General features: G+C 36.8%; 1 protein-coding gene across 1 annotated transcript in view; it reads right to left on the bottom strand.

Annotated features, from left to right (window-relative positions):
- Positions 1–20,264, bottom strand: part of Dcdc1 (doublecortin domain containing 1) — a gene marked incomplete at its 5' end in the record, with an annotated part of 398,886 nt that overhangs the window by 367,177 nt on the left and 11,445 nt on the right. The gene's annotated exons all lie outside the window — the stretch shown is intronic.

Below are 20,264 nucleotides of genomic sequence, written 5' to 3'. Positions count from 1 at the left end.
TCATGCCTTACTGTGACTCATCAAGCCAGAAGTATGGCTAGCATAGTGAAAGCAAAAAGACACATAGCACATACATCCCCAGGGTCATGCCCAGAATTATGCAGGGAACTGTCCTCAGGTCCTTGCCAAGTGGGTCAGAGTCTCCAGGGACTTCCCTTTCAGGCATTGTTCCCTGAAGAAGTCACATGGCTCCCTCTGAAGTTCCACTTTTATCTCAATCTAATGACTCCAGGAAATAAGCAAATATCAAGTTGCAATAGGAAATAAACATGATCCAGTGTTTCTATGAGATGAGAGTGTTAAATTTATGAGACCTCTGCTGATTGCCTCATAGTCTCAGTTTTATACCTAACATAAAGATGACAATATCACATTTAGTCAGCCAATAGCTTATCAGCATTTGGCATGTATTTTAAAGTTTTACTAGAGATAGTTATGTTAAGCAAAATTAGTCAAACATAGAAAAACAAATACTATATTTTCTCTCATACAAGGAATCCAGAAATTACAAACATGATAAGAAAGTAGAATGAGAATTACCATTTGAAAAGAGAATGGGGACCAGGGAGACCAGCAAGGGTAATAGAAATGTGTGGATATGATCAAAGCAGGTTATAAGCGTGCATGAAAACATCATAATAAAACCAACTCGTTTTTACAATTAATATATGCTAATAAAAAATCACAAAATAAAGGAAAATATTTTTACTTTCCAACAGACAGGAAATGCCATAGTCATCTCTGCTTTATGCTTCACATAAGTACTGCAGAGGTTGGTGCAGTTGGGTTCAAATAAGTTTTTAGATATGTTAAGTTTAGTCAAGTTAATGAAGTCTCTGGATCTTTGATTCCTTGTTAAATATTAGAAATGTTAAGACTACTACCTGCTTATATTTCTTTCAAGCTTGTTTTAAGAGTAAAATTGACAAATTGCAAGTTAAGGGCTAAGCAGAGTGACTGCATACAGCAAGGATTAACTGACATTATTGCAATGATCAATATAGTGACTGTCAGCAATTCAAGTCAGAGGAGAATTCTAACACAGCTGACAACCTTCATAACCCATCACATCTCAAGTCGTGATATGCATCACTCCCCAAATTCTGAATGAACACTGACAGACAATTTTCCATGTACATGTTTCTCCTCTTTAGGATTCCACTGAAGCAGCTAAAATATTCCATGTACTTTGGTAAAGAACATGAAATGTACTAGAAGATGGGTGTGCAGTTGATCCTGTAGTCCTCAGGGTATCTGCAGGACACTGGGCCGGAGGCCTCTGCAGCTTTAGGTCACAGTGAAAGCAGCCTGAGCCACGGCTCTTAGTTTAAGATTTCCAGCTAAAAGCTGGGCGGTGGTGGCGCACGCCTTTAATCCCAGCACTTGGGAGGCAGAGCCAGGCGGATCTCTGTGAGTTCGAGGCCAGCCTGGTCTCCAAAGCGAGTTCCAGGAAAGGCGCAAAGCTACACAGAGAAACCCTGTCTCGAAAAACCAAAAAAAAAAAAAAAAAAAAGATTTCCAGCTAAGAATGATGAATAGATATTATTTAACTTAGAAGTAAAATTCTCCAGGGTTTCACACTGAAGGTATACTTCAATCACAATTTGTTATTAGCAGATTCAGATGGAATAAACCTTTAAATAGTTCACTTTATATGTAAAAATGCATGTAGGCTTGGAAGAGAGAGAAAAAGGAGGATAGACAGTTATATAAGGAAATAGTTTTTTTTAAGTCTATAAAGAGACAGTAAAAATAATAAAAAAAATAAACCATGTGAAGATTGAAATTACACAGAGAGTTTGGATTACATTGTCTTTGAGATTTTTTAACTGCAGAAAGACATTTGATTGTAAAGGCTGATGAGTTAAGCCAATATTTTAAAGGTATCTGGACCTCAAAGTTTATGTCTAAGGATATGTTGCTTTGGAAAAGAGGTTCTGCTTTTGTTTCCACAGAAGATGAAAACATGTGGATTGCTTCCAGGCTAATGTGGTTTGATCTGCCAAAACACCCTTAAAGGTCTCTAATGGCACCGTGGCCTAGATGATCCAACATCCAAAATCAGTTTCAAGGCAACTGGCTCAGAGAATACAGTGTTACAGACTGCACCAGTCAGGACTTGACCATAATTCTTAATTTTCTCAGGATCCCCATAAAAATGCAGCACCCCCAACCAACAGTAGTATGAGAAGCTATGCCCAAATTCCCAAAATATTGTTTATGAATGTTTATTTTTATTTAAAGCAGGTTGATTATAAATGCAATCTCTTTCTAAAAAAGAAAAGATGATATTATAGATATGATAAAACAATGCTATGGATTTTAATTTATTGATACAACTTGAAAGTTAATTTTGTTATGCTGTATGTATATTTTTACTCTTAAGGTATTATGCTTATGCAGCTCATTTAAAATTGTAATATACAATTAAGAAATACAAATTAATAGTCAACTATGATAATCAAACTTATAGTAATGTTAGTTAAGTTTTCTAGGTATAGATAGATAAATTTCAATTAGGTAGATAATCTTCAAACACTTCAATGAGCTACAGAATATGGCATTTAAAACATCTTAAAAACTTAGACTTTTCTGGACAATGAGACATGTCTGCTCCTGGCAGCACCAATTACTTCAAGGAAGATGCTGGGCATCAAAGACACTGCATATGGAGTTTATCTTCTTCTTGACAAAAATAGCTACTTGAGCAAGAAACTGCTCTTGCCTGGACTGCTAATAATATGTTATGTAAACCACTGAACTCTGCAAGGCAAAATGGTTCTTCAGGTTCCTGCTTTGCAGAGGAGACTATCAAATATTCTATAGGACACAGGGAGAAGCGACTGAGAGACTGTAGGCCTATTGGCTACAGATTGATGCTCCAATATTACAGAGAAACTTTGGATGACTGTTCAGGCAGGCGCTGTCTGTCATTTCCAGAATTTTTGGAAGTTGCTTACAATTCACTTCCTGTTTACTTAGGTAATATTATATCCTCCTGGGGTCTTTGATGTAGTTAAAGACTAAATAATTATAATTTTCCTTGGTTATGATAAAAGATAAATTAGATATGAAACTTTAGACTCACAAATATAGATGATAGAATATTTTCTTTAATTTTACAAAATACAAATAGACCAAATATTATAACTGTAATTCTTGCTTGATAACCATTCTATTATATGTAATATTACTATGTTAAAGTTAAAACCTTCCTTTTTGATTAGAGAAAAGGGGAAGTGCTATGGGATGTCTTTCTGTATGCTGTGAATATATGTTGCTTTAATTGGTTGATAAATAAAGCTGTTTGGCCTATGGCAAGGCAGCTTAGAGGCAGGCAGGAAATCCAGGAGAGAGATAGGAAGAAGAAAGGCAGAGGCAGAGGAGACACCATCCCACCATCCAGGGAGCAGCATGTAATGGTACACAAGTAAAACCATGAAACACGTGACAACAGACAGATTAATAGAAATGGGCTGAGTTTAGTTATAAGAGCTAGCTAGCAAGAAAATTGAGGCATAGGCCATGGCCATGCAATTCATAATTGATATAAGCCTCTGTGTGTTTACTTGGGTCTGAGAGGATTCAGGACCAGGTAGGCCACAGAAAAACTTTCAGCTACACTGTATTATACAGCAACTATTAAATACACTTAATTAAAATTAACATTGATATAAAACTAAAGGAAGAAAACTTTTATCTAAACCTATAGCTAGTATAATCCTATTTAACAAAGAAATAAATGCTCATTTGTTGCAAAGTATTTTTATTTTTGCTGATTGCTGTCAACCTCCACATATAAGCAAACTTGTTTGAAGAGTATGATTCTGAAAAAGCACAGCACGACGCAATTGATTTATGTATTCCTATTTGCCCTCCATCCCTTTCTTTCAGGAGCATTCCTTCCTCCTGCTTCTGACAGAACTTTCAGTTGTGCAGCCTTGCCTTCCAGGTCAGGAAATAAGTATCTCTAAGCCTGTCAAATGAAAGTACCACTCCTAAGACACAAGGATTGGTAAGGAGAGTCATGGTGAAGAATAATGAACAGTGTTCTCTTCCTAAAGATTGCTAGCTTTAAGAACACAGAAACCTCTACATCCACAAGGGAGCCAACACAGACTCAAGCAGACATGAGAGACAGAAAGCAAGAGAGATTCCTGGTGGTAGCATTTAAATTCCTGAAACCACTTACTAAAAGAAACCACATCTCCTGAGTATTCTGGGCAGATGAGAAAACTGCTTCTCTTTCTGTTGCACTAGTTATGCAACCTAGAAATCTTGCACAACTCACAGGCAACCTACAATTTCTGAAGCCTAAATAATAAACTCATAAGACAAATGCCAAGAATGTTATCTAACACTTCCTGTTCAAGGTGTAACCATGCACTCACAATTCTGATAAAGTAGCCACAGTCTTGTTCTAATACACCTCATTAAGGCAAGGAGGAGGAGTCCCACGTTAGGATGACTTAGTAGGGCTTATTACTTTCAAGGTAATGAAGTCTATCATATCTTTAACTGCTATTCTGAATGAAAACATTCACCTGTTCACAGAGTGTTTACTGAAGGTCTACAGTGAATCTAGCACTACTGTCTGTACTTAGAAATGGTAAGGAACATAACAAAGAAAAATTGTGCTCATCTCTCTCAGCAGCATGAACAGTCAATAAACAACAAACAGTACATAAGGAAACTGCATAGATATTGACCAGAATGAGATCAGAAAAGTTGATGATGAAAAGGTGGGTTGAGAGTATGAAGGTGGGAGAGATTCCTATTTTAAATAAGGTTTTGCAAAGATTCCTTGAGGTAGTAGCATCCAATGTGACTTTAAAAAGCCAAGGGCATTAACACTCCAGAGAGGTGTCAGCGTGCACACACCAGAATATCCGGCTGGCACAAACAACAAAACTAAATGGACAATTAAAAAGGAACAGTGCTGGGTGAGTTCGAAAGAGAATATGAAGTATGGAGTTAACATGGGTCACTCTGGCACAGCTAAGAGAAACAGATAGCAGCAGACTATTCAGAGGGCAATGATAGGATTTCTCTCAGAGATTATTGACTGTTTTGTTAAAAATGCACCAAACACATCAAAATAACTACAGTGTAATATCATAGTTTGTTTACATATAAGTTTTCCTATTACTTGTATAAACTCTTTGTGGTAGACTGCCAATAATTTGTCCATACCCACATCATTCTTCTACAATACCACTAATTGCGACTTCATAGTCTACCATGTTGTTGGTAGGGATAGATGAACATTTTCTGATCAATGACATGTTAGCATAAATGATCTATGTAAATGAGTTTGCACTTTTTTATTATTATCTACAATGCAGAAATGATGGCTGCCTCTGGATTGGTCATTTTAACACTGAAAAGATGGTAGAGAACACAGGGGTTTGAATATTGGACAAAGCCTAAGAACACACAACCCTGAACAATCTACCCAGACTTTTACATAAGGAATAAATGTTTACTTTTCAGTGTTAATTTGGGTCTTTGCTACTTGCAATTGAAGCTACTCCTGCAGCCTGATACTCTATTTGACTAAGTTGCTTTCAGGAACTTAAAATATGTGGTGATGATTTTGGAAAAGGAATCCTGAAGACCACTAGGGTAGGCTGAACTATAAAGTTCATTCAGACTCCAAGACTTTGAGCCTTGCAGGGCTGAACTACATTGCTATATCCAAAATGGAAAGTATTAAACATAGAACATCCCTGGACACTTACATGCACAAGTACATATATACATATAAATAAAGGTTAATACAGTAAATATTAAAAAAATATGCCTAGGTACCATGTTTAATGTTTAACTGTATCATGGGTTCAACAATAGACTACAGTCTTAACAATGGGGGTGCTGGATTGCTAAAGAAATAAAACTCTGTCACTGCACAATAACTTAGTCTCAAGCCCCATTTCTATCACTAAGAAACTGCCCACGAAACTTGTGCAGCATTCTAGAATCCATAATTGACCATCTCAGATGTGGTCATGAAGTGAAAATATACCAGAAGGAACTTCCCAGCAGTCAGAATTAGGGGTATTTAGATGATCAACCAAGGAAATTGTTTCACCATCAGAAAAAGGAGCCTCCTAGCTCCCGCAGAGCTTAGCAGCACTGATGATCATTATGGGCCAGTGACTGCTGTAGGTCCTGTTCTAATTTCCAAATACACATCCATTGGAAGTTGTATATAGTGGGGCATTTTGATTTTTACTCTATGCAAATAACACATAAAAATCTGTTACTTTTTATACTGAACTAAAAAATTAATAACAAAAATTTGGTTTCCAATATATAAATTTATCCCAGCATGAGTTCTCTTGGCAGTGAGAACCTTGTAGGAAGAAGGGAGCAGGGGTAAACTTCACAACACGGCACAGTGAACTGTCTTCTGGGGATCCACTACACCAGAAAAAGGCACTCCAGCCAAGCACAGCTTTGAGGGAATTGAGTGATGGTTTTGATGTGCATCTTTGGCTATACCCAGATATCTGATCAAATATTCCCGGTGTTTTATGTGGAGGTGTTTTCAGATGGACCTCGAGCCAGGTTAAATTTCTAGACACAGGACCTGGTAGAGCCAGTCAGATAAGGGATGTATGTGAAAGAATCAAAGTTGGTGCAATGGTTTGAATGTTAGACCCTTGACTCACACTGAAATTAAATTACTATAGTAACAGTACTAAGAGATGAGACTTTTACATGCTGATTAGGCCAGGAGGACTCCCCCATTACACAAGGGTTAGTGACATTATTATTAGAAAAGTGGGCTCCTTAAAAAAGGGTCAGTTAAGCCTTTCCATATTTTCTCATGTGATTATATAGGGATAAAGCCCTTGACAGAAAGCAGTCCCTCAAAATTGGACTTCCTGCCATCCAGAACTGTAGGGAAATAGTTCTTTGGGGATTGCCCAGTCTGTGGTAATTTTTGCAAAGCAGCTACACCCACAGAGAACGGAATGATGACAGGGTTTCTCCTTATTTGGGAGATGGCACATGAAAGACTTCCTTTCTGAATTACAGTGAACTCGTAAAGTTAGTAGTAACTTAGAGGTGTTCAAAGGACATATACAGCCTTGGATTCCATACTAAGTAAGCATAGGAAAGAATAAAGGAAATATAACACAAACCTACAAAAATCAAGAAATAATTCATTGTCCATAAAAGAAAGATTATGTCTTTCTTTGACATTTTCCTACTATGTGAGCACAAATAAAGCTTTCTGGGTTTCAGCTTTCTCATCTGCATAAAAGGGTCATCCACACGGTGATGAGGATAACATTAGCTGGTAAAGGCACAAGCAGAGTGCTTGGCATGTGATGGACTTTCCACACACAGCATATGATGTTAGATGAATCCACATCAGCATCAAAAGAGGAACGATCTACCTTTTGTACAGTGTAACAATAGAAGGTACTTTGCCTTGCCCAGCACACTCTGCAGACCAAGGGGGAACTGGCCCTCTCCTTACGCTTTTCATAGTAAGATGGCTGAAGTTCAGTCCTTAAGACCCATTACTCTCTCTCATTCTTCCACAGGTTGAGTCCTCCTAAACTGGAGAGGGCTTATACATAAAAGTCAGCCTGTACACAGCAAGGAAAAACGACATCAGAGATCTTGCAGAGTGAACTCTCTTGATTATCTTGGAGTGTTTAGTATTATAGTCCAATTATTTAAAAATAAAATTATGCCTAATTATGCAAAATTATCTCTTGGAATGCCACAGTAGTTTTACATTTTCTTTACACCTGATGATAATCCTAATTTTCAGTAAAAGAGGTAATAATTTCAGTGATAGGTAGAGTTTTTTGTCTATAGACTGGTTTCAGCACGCTGTTATTGGAGTGAGTTATGTAAGTGTGAAATCATTATCATTATTAAATGCAGTATTTCTTCTGTACTGTTACTATAAAAACAGTGTCATCCTCACTAAAAGTAGAACATATTCACAGGTTAAGTAAAATATGCAGAATACAATGGAGCTTCAAGTAACATTCCAGTACGTTACTAATTAAATGAGAACTAATTGTTAATTAGAAATTAAAGAAATAAAAATGTGTTAATTTTAACTTGACACTAAATACTATGGGACTTTATTAGAGTACAGATAAAGGCATTGCCTTATGTTTTATTAATATGTGCATAGTTTATTCATTGACACGTTGAAACCCCACTTTTAAAACTTTCTCATTAATTGTTTTACATGAATATGCAGCCCCCTCTTCTGCTTACCCTGAAGTCAGCTTTGCTTTACTTTACAAAAGATATCTGAGTACATAGTGTTTATGGGCCTGGACTCTGACATGTGAGTGTGTGGATTTGCATCCTGGCTGCACACCTTCTATGTCACTTAGGACCCATCACACAATCTGTCTTCTGTTTTCTTTGGCTGAAAAATGGGAATAAAGTAGTGGCTTAGCACATAGCAGGTGTCATTTGTCAGCTACTGAAAGACAGTTCAGCAGTCTTCAAGATGGGGTATTAAGTACTAAAGTTACCCAGTGCTAGGTACTTCATGGAGACTTTCTATGAGGTTTGCAAGAGTGAACAGTTTTTAGAAAATTAATTTTAAGTCTTGTATTCCAAGACTTTCCTAAAGTACATCTGCCCAAAAACCTTTTTGTCCTTACTATAGATTGTCCTAGACAGTCTCTGGTTCTCTTTTCTCAAAAGGAAGGCTTTCATTTCATGCTCATATAGGACCCTAAAACAAAGGGAAGCTTTACAATTCCTTCCATTACTCCATCATACACACACACACACACACACACACACACACACACACACACACACACACAACCTGCTGAGTCGATTTAGTACTGCTCATATGTGTATGTGTTTAGGACTTACTACTTGGATTGGATAACTGAATAACTGATAGGGGACTTGTCCTCAGCGACAACTGATTTTCCTTCTCTTAGCAACCATTAATTGTCTGTAGCTTTTTTCACCTAGAGATGGGACCTTGTCAGATTTCCCTCATCCATGTTGAAATTGTCAACTGGATGTCATTGTTCAGGTCTTGTTTGGGAAGCCATATTGTTAAAATTTCATGGGTCTAGGTCCCTGTCATACATATAAGACACTTCCTCACAGTAGACTTCCTGGCCCTCTGGTTCTCAGAATCATTCTTCCCCACTTCTGCGATGTTCCCTGAGCCACAGGTGTAGGGTTGTGGTGTAGATACACCACCTGGGAAAGAGCACTCCATAGTCAGTTGCAGTTTTTCCAAAAGTAAGGACCTATTCCAGAGGTAAGATATGGGTTCTGGTAATTTCTTCATAGTAGACAAGGTTCTTATGTTTTGTGTTTTTTTTGAGACAGGGTTTCTCTGTGTAGCCATGGCTATGCTGGAACTCACTCTGTAGACCAAGCTGACCTTAAACTCAGAGATCCACATTTCTCTGACTTCCTGATGCAGGGATTAAAGACATGCACCACCACCACCCAGCTGGCAAGGTTCTTATGATTGCCAAGAACAACCATAATTCCACACTAACCTCATAGCTTATTTTAATTCCCTAAGTGATGATTGTGATGACTGATTATTAATGCAAAATTCTAGATTGGGAGGGAGGGTTCTTCAAGTTCATGTACTGGCAAATGGAAAATGTATTTGATACAGTGGTAGTCTGCAAGTATACTTGCCAGACAAACTACCCTGGAAAGCTCAGAAATGAAGGAAAGTGTCTCAATTCATATAATCTGTCAAATACATTTAAAGCATTTCAATAAGCCAGGGAAAAGAAATTAAGTAAATTAAAACTGTAAAATTTGGGTGTGAATGGTAGAAGCACACTATTTGTGTCACAGGTTGCATGGTATTGATGTGTTGTGCTTTCTCAAGCCTAATCAGCCTTCCCTTTAATATGAGAAGGGTCAGAATTGAGATTTAAGCGATGTGACTTGAAGAGAAGGTGTGAGGAGTCAACGATGCAGACTAGTTTGTGGAAGAGACAAAGTGTGCATGACTAAAGATATAGCTGACCGGTTCACGTGTTGGAAAACTATGGGTTTTATTGGCATTTCTTAGGTTTATTATTTTGGGTCAAAATGAGAACTGTTGGATGTTATCAGGAGGTGACATAATACAGCTGTCAATGCAGAAGTGACAATGTTAAGATTTGATTTTACTACTTATCAAGTGATAAGTCTATGCTATCCTATTCTACTTATTTTGTCTTACCCTAGCTTACAAGTTATTAACATGCTTACTATGTACATATTTTATTTTACCAACAAATCATAATTGTGTACATTTAGGTGGTATAATATGTATATTTATGTGGTATAAAATGTATAATGACTACATAAAGCTAATTAACATATCCATCACCTATTTGTCATTTTTGTGCTAAGACACTTGAAATTGATTCTCTTTTAGAAATATGGAATATGTTATTAATAGTCTCTGCTGTATGACAGATCTTTAAACCCAGTCCTTCTGTTTATCTGAAACTTTCGACATCTTCTGATTTTTAATTTTCTTACTTATTTCGTGGGGTTTTTTTTGTTGGTTTTTTTTTTTTTTGAGACAATGTCTCACTCTGCAGCCCTGGCTGGCTTGGAACTCAGTAGTAGCCTAGCCTCACCTTGATCTCCTGGAGATCCTCCGAGTGCTTGGATTACAGGCCTGTGTGACCATGTCCAGCTTTCTACATTTTTTTTTATCATTTTTTTATTTCCTCCATCACTAGTGCCTCATAAGCTACTAGCTTACCTACTACTTATGCTCAGAATTTCTTGTGGGTTGCCCTCACTTTCTTATTTTCTGTATCAGAGTCAAATACCCAAACTTCTATTACACATGACTTCCAGCAGGATGGAGTTGTTAGAGAGCAGGAGAAAGTGTGTACAAGTGAAGTTGCAAAGAGAAATGCCATCATCTTCAGAGGCTTGCTCAAAAACCCAGTTTGATAAGAGAAGCCAGGTTTGATATGACTGGAGTCAGAGATTACATGCCAGACATCAATTCTAAACAATGGATATTTAGAAGCTTCTTTGGCCAAGTTCTTAGCCAAATTCTCTCAATCCAGTATGTATATCTGTCCTTGAAGACTACAAAACATTACATCACAGAATGCCCTGTTTCCTGCCATCTTGGTTGTTTTGTTTAGTTGCTGCTTTCTACTGGTATTGAAATAGCATCTCTACACTATGGCGGATACCACTAAATCTATAGGGGAAAACTGTGTTATGCTAAGATACTGTAAAAACAAATGTTGTGGCTGTACTCAAACTTACTAGAAAACACCTGGGAGACCACTGTCTCAGGGATATGTAAAGGCCCATCTGCAGCAGAAGGCTAACTATTCAATTCAGTAAAGGAATATACCTGAAGGCTTCATTAATATTAACTTCCTAGGGCTGTATAAACAAAATACATGTAAGCATGCACACACACACACACACACACACACACACACACACACAGACACACACACACACACACACACAGAGAGAGAGAGAGAGAGAGAGAGAGAGAGAGAGAGAGAGAGAGAGAAAGAGATTGCCAGTAATTCTTCTTAAAATTAATTTAAAGCTATAGAAATACAGCTTAGTATAGCAGAACCTATTCTACAGTGTAATGCTTGTATTCTTAAGGAAACTTGAATGATCACATTTTGTTTTGTTAAAACAGTAGTCCAAGTTGCAAAGAGAAAACATGGACAGTGAAATGAGTGAGGGTTTTGGACAAGATCCTCAAAAATATAGTAAACAAAAATAAAAGTAAACAGATGGGACTACATCAAAGAGTAGAGAAATAGATAAAAACATTCAGATGCTTTACATCTGACAATTAACAGCCAGAACAGATAATGAATTTTTTAAAAAAATCAATAGCCAGAAGGAAAAATATAATAATTTAAATGGGCAAAAAAGTTGGACAGATATTTCTCAAATGAAGACATTCATATGGCTACCAATGTCCAACATTTTGAATCATCAGGGTTATGCAGGTTAAAAGTACAATGAGTTATTGGCTCACACCAGTAAAAATGACTATTATCTAAATGATTAAAGGTGAGTACTGGCAAGGATGTAGAGAAAGAGGAACTATACAAATAAACTACTATGGAAAATAGTACAGATATTCCTCAAATTATTAAAGTTGGAACTACAAGGAGATATAGCAGACCTATACTGAGTGTGTTCCCAAAAGCAATGAGGTGAGACTGTTGAGACAAGATCTGCATGCCATATTCAGGGCAGCACTGTTCACAATATTATAGAACCAGAAACCATTTACATGTTCATCAAGCAATGAAAATGTTTTAAAAATTGGAATATTACTTAACAGTAAAAAGGAGATCCTGTCACTTGTAATAGTGTTGATGCACCCAGAATGGTTATGCTAAGTAAAATAAGCCAGGCTCAGAAAGAAAGACAGCAATTGTGTGATCATTCACATACAGAGCATAGAAGAACTAACCGTATACAAGCTGACAGCTCTACTGTGTGATATCTCACTCATGATGTATGGAAGAGTAAATTGTACACAGGTTGACAGGAGAATGGTAGTTACTAGAGGCTGGGAAGGATAGGAGGAGGGAGGAAGAATGAGAGAAGTCAGTAGATTACAATTACCTAATGTTAAGAAGCTTTATCATGCTAACGTGCAGTAAGATTGGAGAAAATGATAATGCATTGTATGTTTCAAAAGCTACAAAGATTCTGAATGTTTTGATTATATAGAAATGATAAGATTTTAGGATACATATATAAATTATATATGTTTAATCTGATTTGAACATTGTTGAGTGTGTGCATGGACTCAAACACTACATCAATATATGTGATTTTATGCTTTTATCATAAAAAATAATTTGAGATAATTCAATTTTTAAGAGGTAGGAGTAGTAGGCTCTCAAATAATTTTTTTTCTGCTGGAATTTCAAGGACTTGGCTTTGCTGGCTTTAATAGCTGTCATTGTGCAATTACAAGCTGAGCGTCCCATGACAGATTTAGCTCTCTCACTTTGCCATACCCTATGCTAATCCAAATAAAGTTAGCAAAGCAATTCTTGCATATTTATATCCTATCTCTAGCCTATTAGTATGATAAACATATCAAATTTACTTAAATACAGTCAGGCAACTTTGTGGCCCTTGTACTGTGTTTTCCCTAAAAGCACTTTGGTAATGCCTGTTCCCATCATTCATTCATCTAGTCATCAAATTACTTATTTATTGAGTACTAGATTTTTGTAAAAATGAAATGAATTAATGCCGAACAAGCCAATTACCTGGGCTGTGGACACAGCTCAGAGGGCTCATGCTTGTGTACCATATGCATGGGCCTAGATTACAGCCCTGGCACTGCCCCAAGGAACTGTCCTTATGCCAGTTGTATTTTACTATAGTTGTTCATAATTTTTATTAATTTGCTTTATTAAATGAAAACTACTTATTACAGAAATGTCTATATGGGAAAAAAGGAAAGGTATATATACACAAATATATATATAATAAAATCCTGACCACTCTCCTATCCTTAGTATTAATCACTGTAACAATTTTTGAATGTCTTAGATTTTCATTAAGATTTCATAGTCTTTCAAATAGCCAAAGGAATGGAAACACATGAACTATGAATCAATGACTGAGGAGTCCCCAACTGGATCAGGCCCTCTGAATGGGTGAGACAGTTGATTGGCTTGATCTGTTTGGGAGGCATCCAGGCAGTGGGACCAGGTCCTGTGCTCATTGCATGAGTTGACTATTTGAAACCTGGGGCCTATGCAGGTTCGCTTGGCTCGGCCTGGGAAGAGGGGACTGGACCTGTCTGGACTGAGTCCACCAGGTTGATCTCAGTCCGCGGGGGAGGCTTTTCCCTGGAGGAGGTGGAAAAGGGGAGTGGGCTGGGGGGAAGGTGAGGGGGGGCGGGAGGGGGGAGAACAAGGGAATCCGTGGCTGATATGTAGAACTGAATTGTATTGCAAAAGAAAAAAAAAAAAAAGATTTCATAGTCTTTGATTTAAACAAACACGTGGTCACACTGAACACATAGCCTGTAATAGAATCTTCCTGTTAGTAGATATGCTGATGATGTCTGTGTTCACATGCTTCCTATTACAACATTGCACTGTGGCTCTGCACATGCCTCTGGCCATGCCACTTGACAGTTCTTTGAGAGCTCTGGAAGCTAAACTCCTTCACCAAAGTGTCTAAAGAACTTCCAAGCTGCTGCGCACCTCTAAGTCAGATGAAAAACGGAAGAAATTCTTAAATGCCAGGAATATCTGAAAGCCCATATAGCAGCACCCATTAGTCAGGCAGAGTATTTTACCTTAAACTTTTCAATTTTAGAGAAAAAATACTGTTTTTATCAAAAAAATGCATTTGAATAATTTTTTCTAACAAAATAACTCTAACGCACTGTTCTGGCATACGAATTTCACTGCAAAGGTACTTTGAATGTTGCACAGACGTAAGCATTGTGCTGGCTGCAATCAAAAATTATTCTAACCTTGACAACAAAAATTGAATGTTTCAAATGACCATTATTGAAGTTTTAAAAATTATATCAATACTCGAAAGAATTCCAAGGGATAATAAGTGAGAGCTTGTGGATTATGGATTATTTTAATTCTACTTGGATAACCATTTAATTAAGGAATTCCATATATATACATATATGTGTATATGTATATATGTGTGTTTGTCAAACTTCTGAGTATTTTAAAGGTAGCTAAGTTCAAAATACCTAATTAGCCTAATGTCCCCTTTCCTATATACCTATGAGAACATATCCAATTATCTCGGAAAAGGCAATTAAAATTACAATTAATAATCTTAATACTAAGATGTGTTCTAATTCATTTGATAATTACATTTCCCATAGAGATACTGTCAACATCAACTGTGAAGCTGTAGCCCCACCCTGTTTACAACACCAAGAGACAATCTGCTCCCTGCTCTGTGGTACCCCAATCCTACACTGTAGCTTTTCTTCACAGGTAATATGTGACCGGAAACATGTCTGTTTGATGCTTTATAACTTCCATTTTAATGGTTAGCATTAAGTATCACACAGGACAGAATTATTTAAACAATTAAAAAAAGAGAAATATCATTCATGCCTTTCATTTTTAGTTAAAAAGTAGAACTCTTTTGTTCATAGGTCTAAAGCTATCTTCAATGGGAAATACAAGCCATTTATGTTCCCTTGTTTATGAAGGAGCATTAAGTATTCAGTCCAAGCGCTCTGGGTTTCTAGCTTCAGAAATTTTTCATGAATCAAAATACATCATAAAAATAGGGAGGATCGACCGGGCGGTGGTGGCGCACGCCTTTAATCCCAGCACTCAGGAGGCAGAGCCAGGCGGATCTCTGTGAGTTCAAGGCCAGCCTGGGCTACCAAGTGAGTTCTAGGAAAGGCGCAAAGCTACACAGAGAAACCCTGTCTCGAAAAAACCAAAAAAAAAAAAAAAAAAAAAAAGGGAGGATCAAAGGACAATATCAAGGTTGACTCATGAGTTTTAAATTTTGTTATTTCTCTTATGCATACTGATTTTGATAACAAGGAAAAGAATAAATATAATATTTTGATTTTAAAACCATACTGCAAGAAAAGGTACTATTTAAACAAGGCTGAAGTTTATATTATTTATTGCTATTTTTCTCAAAAAATATGCATTAGAATAAATAGTTTTCTAAACACCAAAGTAAATACAGTACATGGTTCTGGCATATTTATTTCACTGAAAAGGTGTTCTGAATCTTAGACAACATAAATAGTAAGTAGTGTGTTGGTTGCCATAGCAACAAGTAAATAGGGCCATAAAATACATGCAATTTTTCAAATGCAGCCACTTTTTTCATAAATATTCATTTCATATGTAAAAGATGATTCAATTCTTGCTTTATTCTCTTTTAGAGAGAGAAACATGTAATTCCTTAGGAATACAAGATCACCATATAACAATGGACCAGGCTTAAGAGTTTTGTTGTTTCTTTGTTTGTTTGTTTGTTTGTTTTGGTTTTTCGAGACAGTGTTTCTCTGTGTAGCTTTGTGCCTTTCCTGGAACTCGCTTTGGAGACCAGGCTGGCCTCGAACTCACAGAGATCCACCTGCCTCTGCCTCCTGAGTGCTGGGATTAAAGGTGTGCGCCACCACCGCCCGGCAAGCTCAAGAGTTTTTAAATGTATTGAGAAATCTGAAGATTTTTAATGTTGATTTTCCACAATAAAGGTAGAAATTTTTCTTTCATTATATATTATATGGGTAGAATTCTTCAAATGAGAATAAAAGCACATAAAGTTATTTTCTCCCAAACATTTTGCTTAAGTTCATTATGCACAAATCTTCATCAAATGCAGCATTTGCTTTCGAAAGCCGAAACTTCTCGACACAGAAGTGTAGGAAGTTTAATGCTGAGCCACGAGCCACCTCTTGAATGGATGATCCTTTTCTCTCTCACCTTGTTAAGATATCGTTTTTCTATTCACAGGTGACCTACCAGGCACACTTAACAAACTAATAACATCTTCTGGAATTCTACTTACAGCTTAAAGAGATTCAATACATATTCTAGAGGAAAAAAAAGCATCTCTGTAAGACATGCTATGAGCTTTGGAATCTGCTGGAAAGTACTGGCAATAGAACCAAAGCAAAAGAGAAAAACTGTTCAATTATTATCGGGAAACAAATCTTTTAAATCTGATTATGTAAGTTAGTACTTCCAATTTGTTTCAGTAATAACCATTATGTAACATGCTCCTGGGAGGAATTTTAAAGATCACTGCCCGGGCAGTGGTGACAAAACACTGCTCTAGGGTTCCCCTTGTGCATCCTTCTTATTAAAGGAGCCATGTGCTATACATGATGGCTAAGGACTGACTAGTATGCCAAAAGAAAAACAATTAGAAACATCCTTGTCGTGCATATGCATGATTCTATACAGTTTTATTAAAACCATTACTTATATAAGCAATGACAGGCAGAAATGATTCTCATTATGATCTTACTAAACAAATTCTTCAATGTAAAAAACAAATAAATACAGTAATCTCACTTATTATAACTCATCTCAAGAGCCATAAGATACTATCAAATCCTATATATGTTATCTTTTTTTATATAGATGTACACAAATTATTATTCTCCATCTTAACTGAGCATCATGGCTAACACTTTATCAGTTTGAGCTATGACAGCAAAATTAGCATTCTTCCTCATAATTTCAGATATAAAAGAGTCATTCTTTCTTTTCCTTTCTTTTAAAAATATTTTGATGTGTGTATATGTGTGTGTGAGATGAGAGAGAGAGAGAGAGAGAGAGAGAGAGAGAGAGAGAGACAGAGACAGAGACAGAGACAGAGACAGAGACAGAGCATTGAGGCCAGAAGAAGGCATTGGACCCCCTGGAGCTGTGTTACATGCACCTGACACGGGTTCTAGAAACTAATTTTGGGTCCTCTGCAAGAACAGTATGTGTTATTAGCCATTGAGCTACTTCTCCAGGCCAGAAGAGTCATTTGTATAGATCTTAGCGACTAAGAACATGATTTTGTTTCTTTTCTTACCAAATCAAAACTTTTCACATTCTCATCTACAGGACGCACTTTGTGACTTCTCTTAAGCACACCTGTATTGCCTGCATCACCATCCTTGCAGTTGGGAACCATTATAAAGTAAAAGAAGCACTTCTTGAGAACACAAGCAATGCCATACTGTGACAGTTGCTCGACAACCAAAAGATTCAGTGACTCATGGGTGGATGAAGCACATAGCATGAACAGGCTGGACAAAGAAATGCTTGATATTTCAAACAGACAGAGCAAGATGCCATTCAGCACTGTCACATTCCTGTGCAATAGCATAAAACTTAGAATTATGAAATTCATCTAGAATTTTTCATCTATTATTTTTGGATCACAGTGTAATTAAAAACATACAATATGAAACCATAGACAATGGGAACTATTCTAAATTCAACCCTAATTGTATTCAACATGAACAAGATGGAAAACTATCACAGCAAAATGTACTGCCTTCAATGAACTCACAGTTGCTATAGCAATGTAAGAGCTTTCAACTCTTGTATTAAGCCATCAGCACACACAACTTTATAATTCAAGTAGTCACACTATCACATATGTTTGGAAGGTACAATTTAATTTCTTAGCTACCAGGAACAGCTGAATCTCAGAAAAATCTTTTAAAATTAAATTGAGGGATTATTTAACAATAATAATAGCAACACAACAATCTTTGAGGAAATCCTATATCCATCTCTATTCACATAACTACATTCAGCTATCTTTGGGTATTCCAAAACATTGTTCAAAATCTGTTATGACCTAAAATGAAAGACAAGAAATTGTGCAGTTTCCTAGAAATGAGAAGAAATGCTACCCCTGCACTAACATTGGTATTTAGAATGAATAAGCTTTGACTATCTCAATCTTGTGAATGACATTTTTTATTTTTCCACTTGGGAGACATACCTAGAAGGACCATTTCATTCACATCATGTTCCCTGATTCACAAACTTAATCTCTCTCTTTTCTACCTATCTCTTTTTTTCTATACACAACAACACATGTTTACACACACTTACAAATTTTCGTGTGCTCAAGGTGTTTTTTTTTTTTTACTTGCTAAGATAATATCAATTGTGCATTTCCAACTTCAGTAAATTTGACTTGTAAACTGAGGTGGTGACCATTTTCTCACAGCTTTCAAAATCTTGCCAAGGCTTTATTCATTCAATTAGAAATAACACAAATTAAAACCCAGGACTTTGAAAAGGTTACTATCTAAGTGTCTGCAAAGAGTTACCTTATTTTCAGTACTTGAGCTGTCGGCATAGTCTCAAGTGCCTGTCACAGAATATTATGCTTTGTATTAAACATTCAATTTTCATTGTATTTGATATAATATTTGCTAATTTTAGTATACAATGGTTCCAACAGATGGTTATTTATTTGTTGTGTGTGGGTATGCACATGCCACATAATGAATATAGAAGTCAAAGGATAATTTGAGTCATCAGATTTGGCCATCTTGCCTGCTGTGGAATGTTCTGTATGCTGTAAATATGTGTTGCTCTGATTGGTTGATAATAAAATGCTGATTGGCCAGTAGCTAAGCAGGAAGTATAGGCGGGATAAGAGACAAGGAGAATTCTGGGAAGGGGAAAGCTGAGTCAGGAGACTTTGCTAGCCACTGCCATGAAAAGCAAGATGTAAAGGTACCAGTAAGCCACGAGCCATGTGGCAAAGTATAGATATATAAAGATGGGTTAATTTAAGATATGAGAGCTAGTTAGCAAGAAGCCTGCCATGGCCATAGTTTTAAAATAATATTAGCCTGTGTGCATTCATTTGGGTCTGAGTGGCTGTGGGACTGTGGGACTGTGGGACTGCAGGACCGTGGGAGCAGGGTGGGACCAGGTAAACTTCAGCTACACTTGCCGGCCAAGCAAAAGATGGTTTTGACTTAAAAACAAGCCATATATAGTTAGTAGAAACACTCAGGTGTTGCCTGTAACATTGCTGACAGTACTTAAATGATGGAGCTCAGTACCTTCAATACTCCTTGGGATGAAGCAAAATGATCTATAACCTGATGAGTCCTACAAAATCAAGCTTCGTTTCGTTTTTACAGGTTCAAATATTTTTCTTAAATGTCTTGTTCTTGATGATAATTTAATGGCTTTAAGCCTTGTGTTTGATATTTGTTATGATTCTTATACTACAACCCTAACAGCTGCTGATCATTATGGCTTAATTCAAGCATGACTGTAGTAAGTGCAGGGAACTGCAAGGCATGCTGAGGCATCAGGCTAGGTAACCTGACCCTCTTTAAAACATGACTAAGCAAGAAACCCATTCAGTTCACAGATTCAGCATAAACAGAAATGTCTCTCTGACTGTCTGTGAGGAATAGTTAATTTAAATTTTAGAAGCTTAAAGAACGATTCAAATGTTGGTTAAATATTTATGACTATTAACATAGACTAGGGTGGGAGGTCACACAGACTACCCATGTCATCTTTTGTAACTCTTTACTTGTATTCTTTGTAACTATTTCCCTCTTTTTTCATCAACCTAAAATGAGGGAAATTATCCATGGAGCCCAGAAAACTGAAGACATACCCATCTCTAAAAGAAAGGGAAAATGACTTTGATAATTAGACAGCTTAGTTTAACCTAGGAACATGCAGTAACAAATTAAACAATCAATTAGTAACACAAAGTACAAAGAGACAACTATTAGAGTATATGAGCAGCTG

Source organism: Peromyscus eremicus, chromosome 4 (genome assembly GCF_949786415.1).
Source record: "Peromyscus eremicus chromosome 4, PerEre_H2_v1, whole genome shotgun sequence".
Classification (NCBI taxonomy): Eukaryota; Metazoa; Chordata; class Mammalia; order Rodentia; family Cricetidae; genus Peromyscus; species Peromyscus eremicus.
The sequence above is the reverse complement of the archived record's forward strand: the minus strand, read 5'-3'. Positions and strand labels throughout refer to the sequence as shown.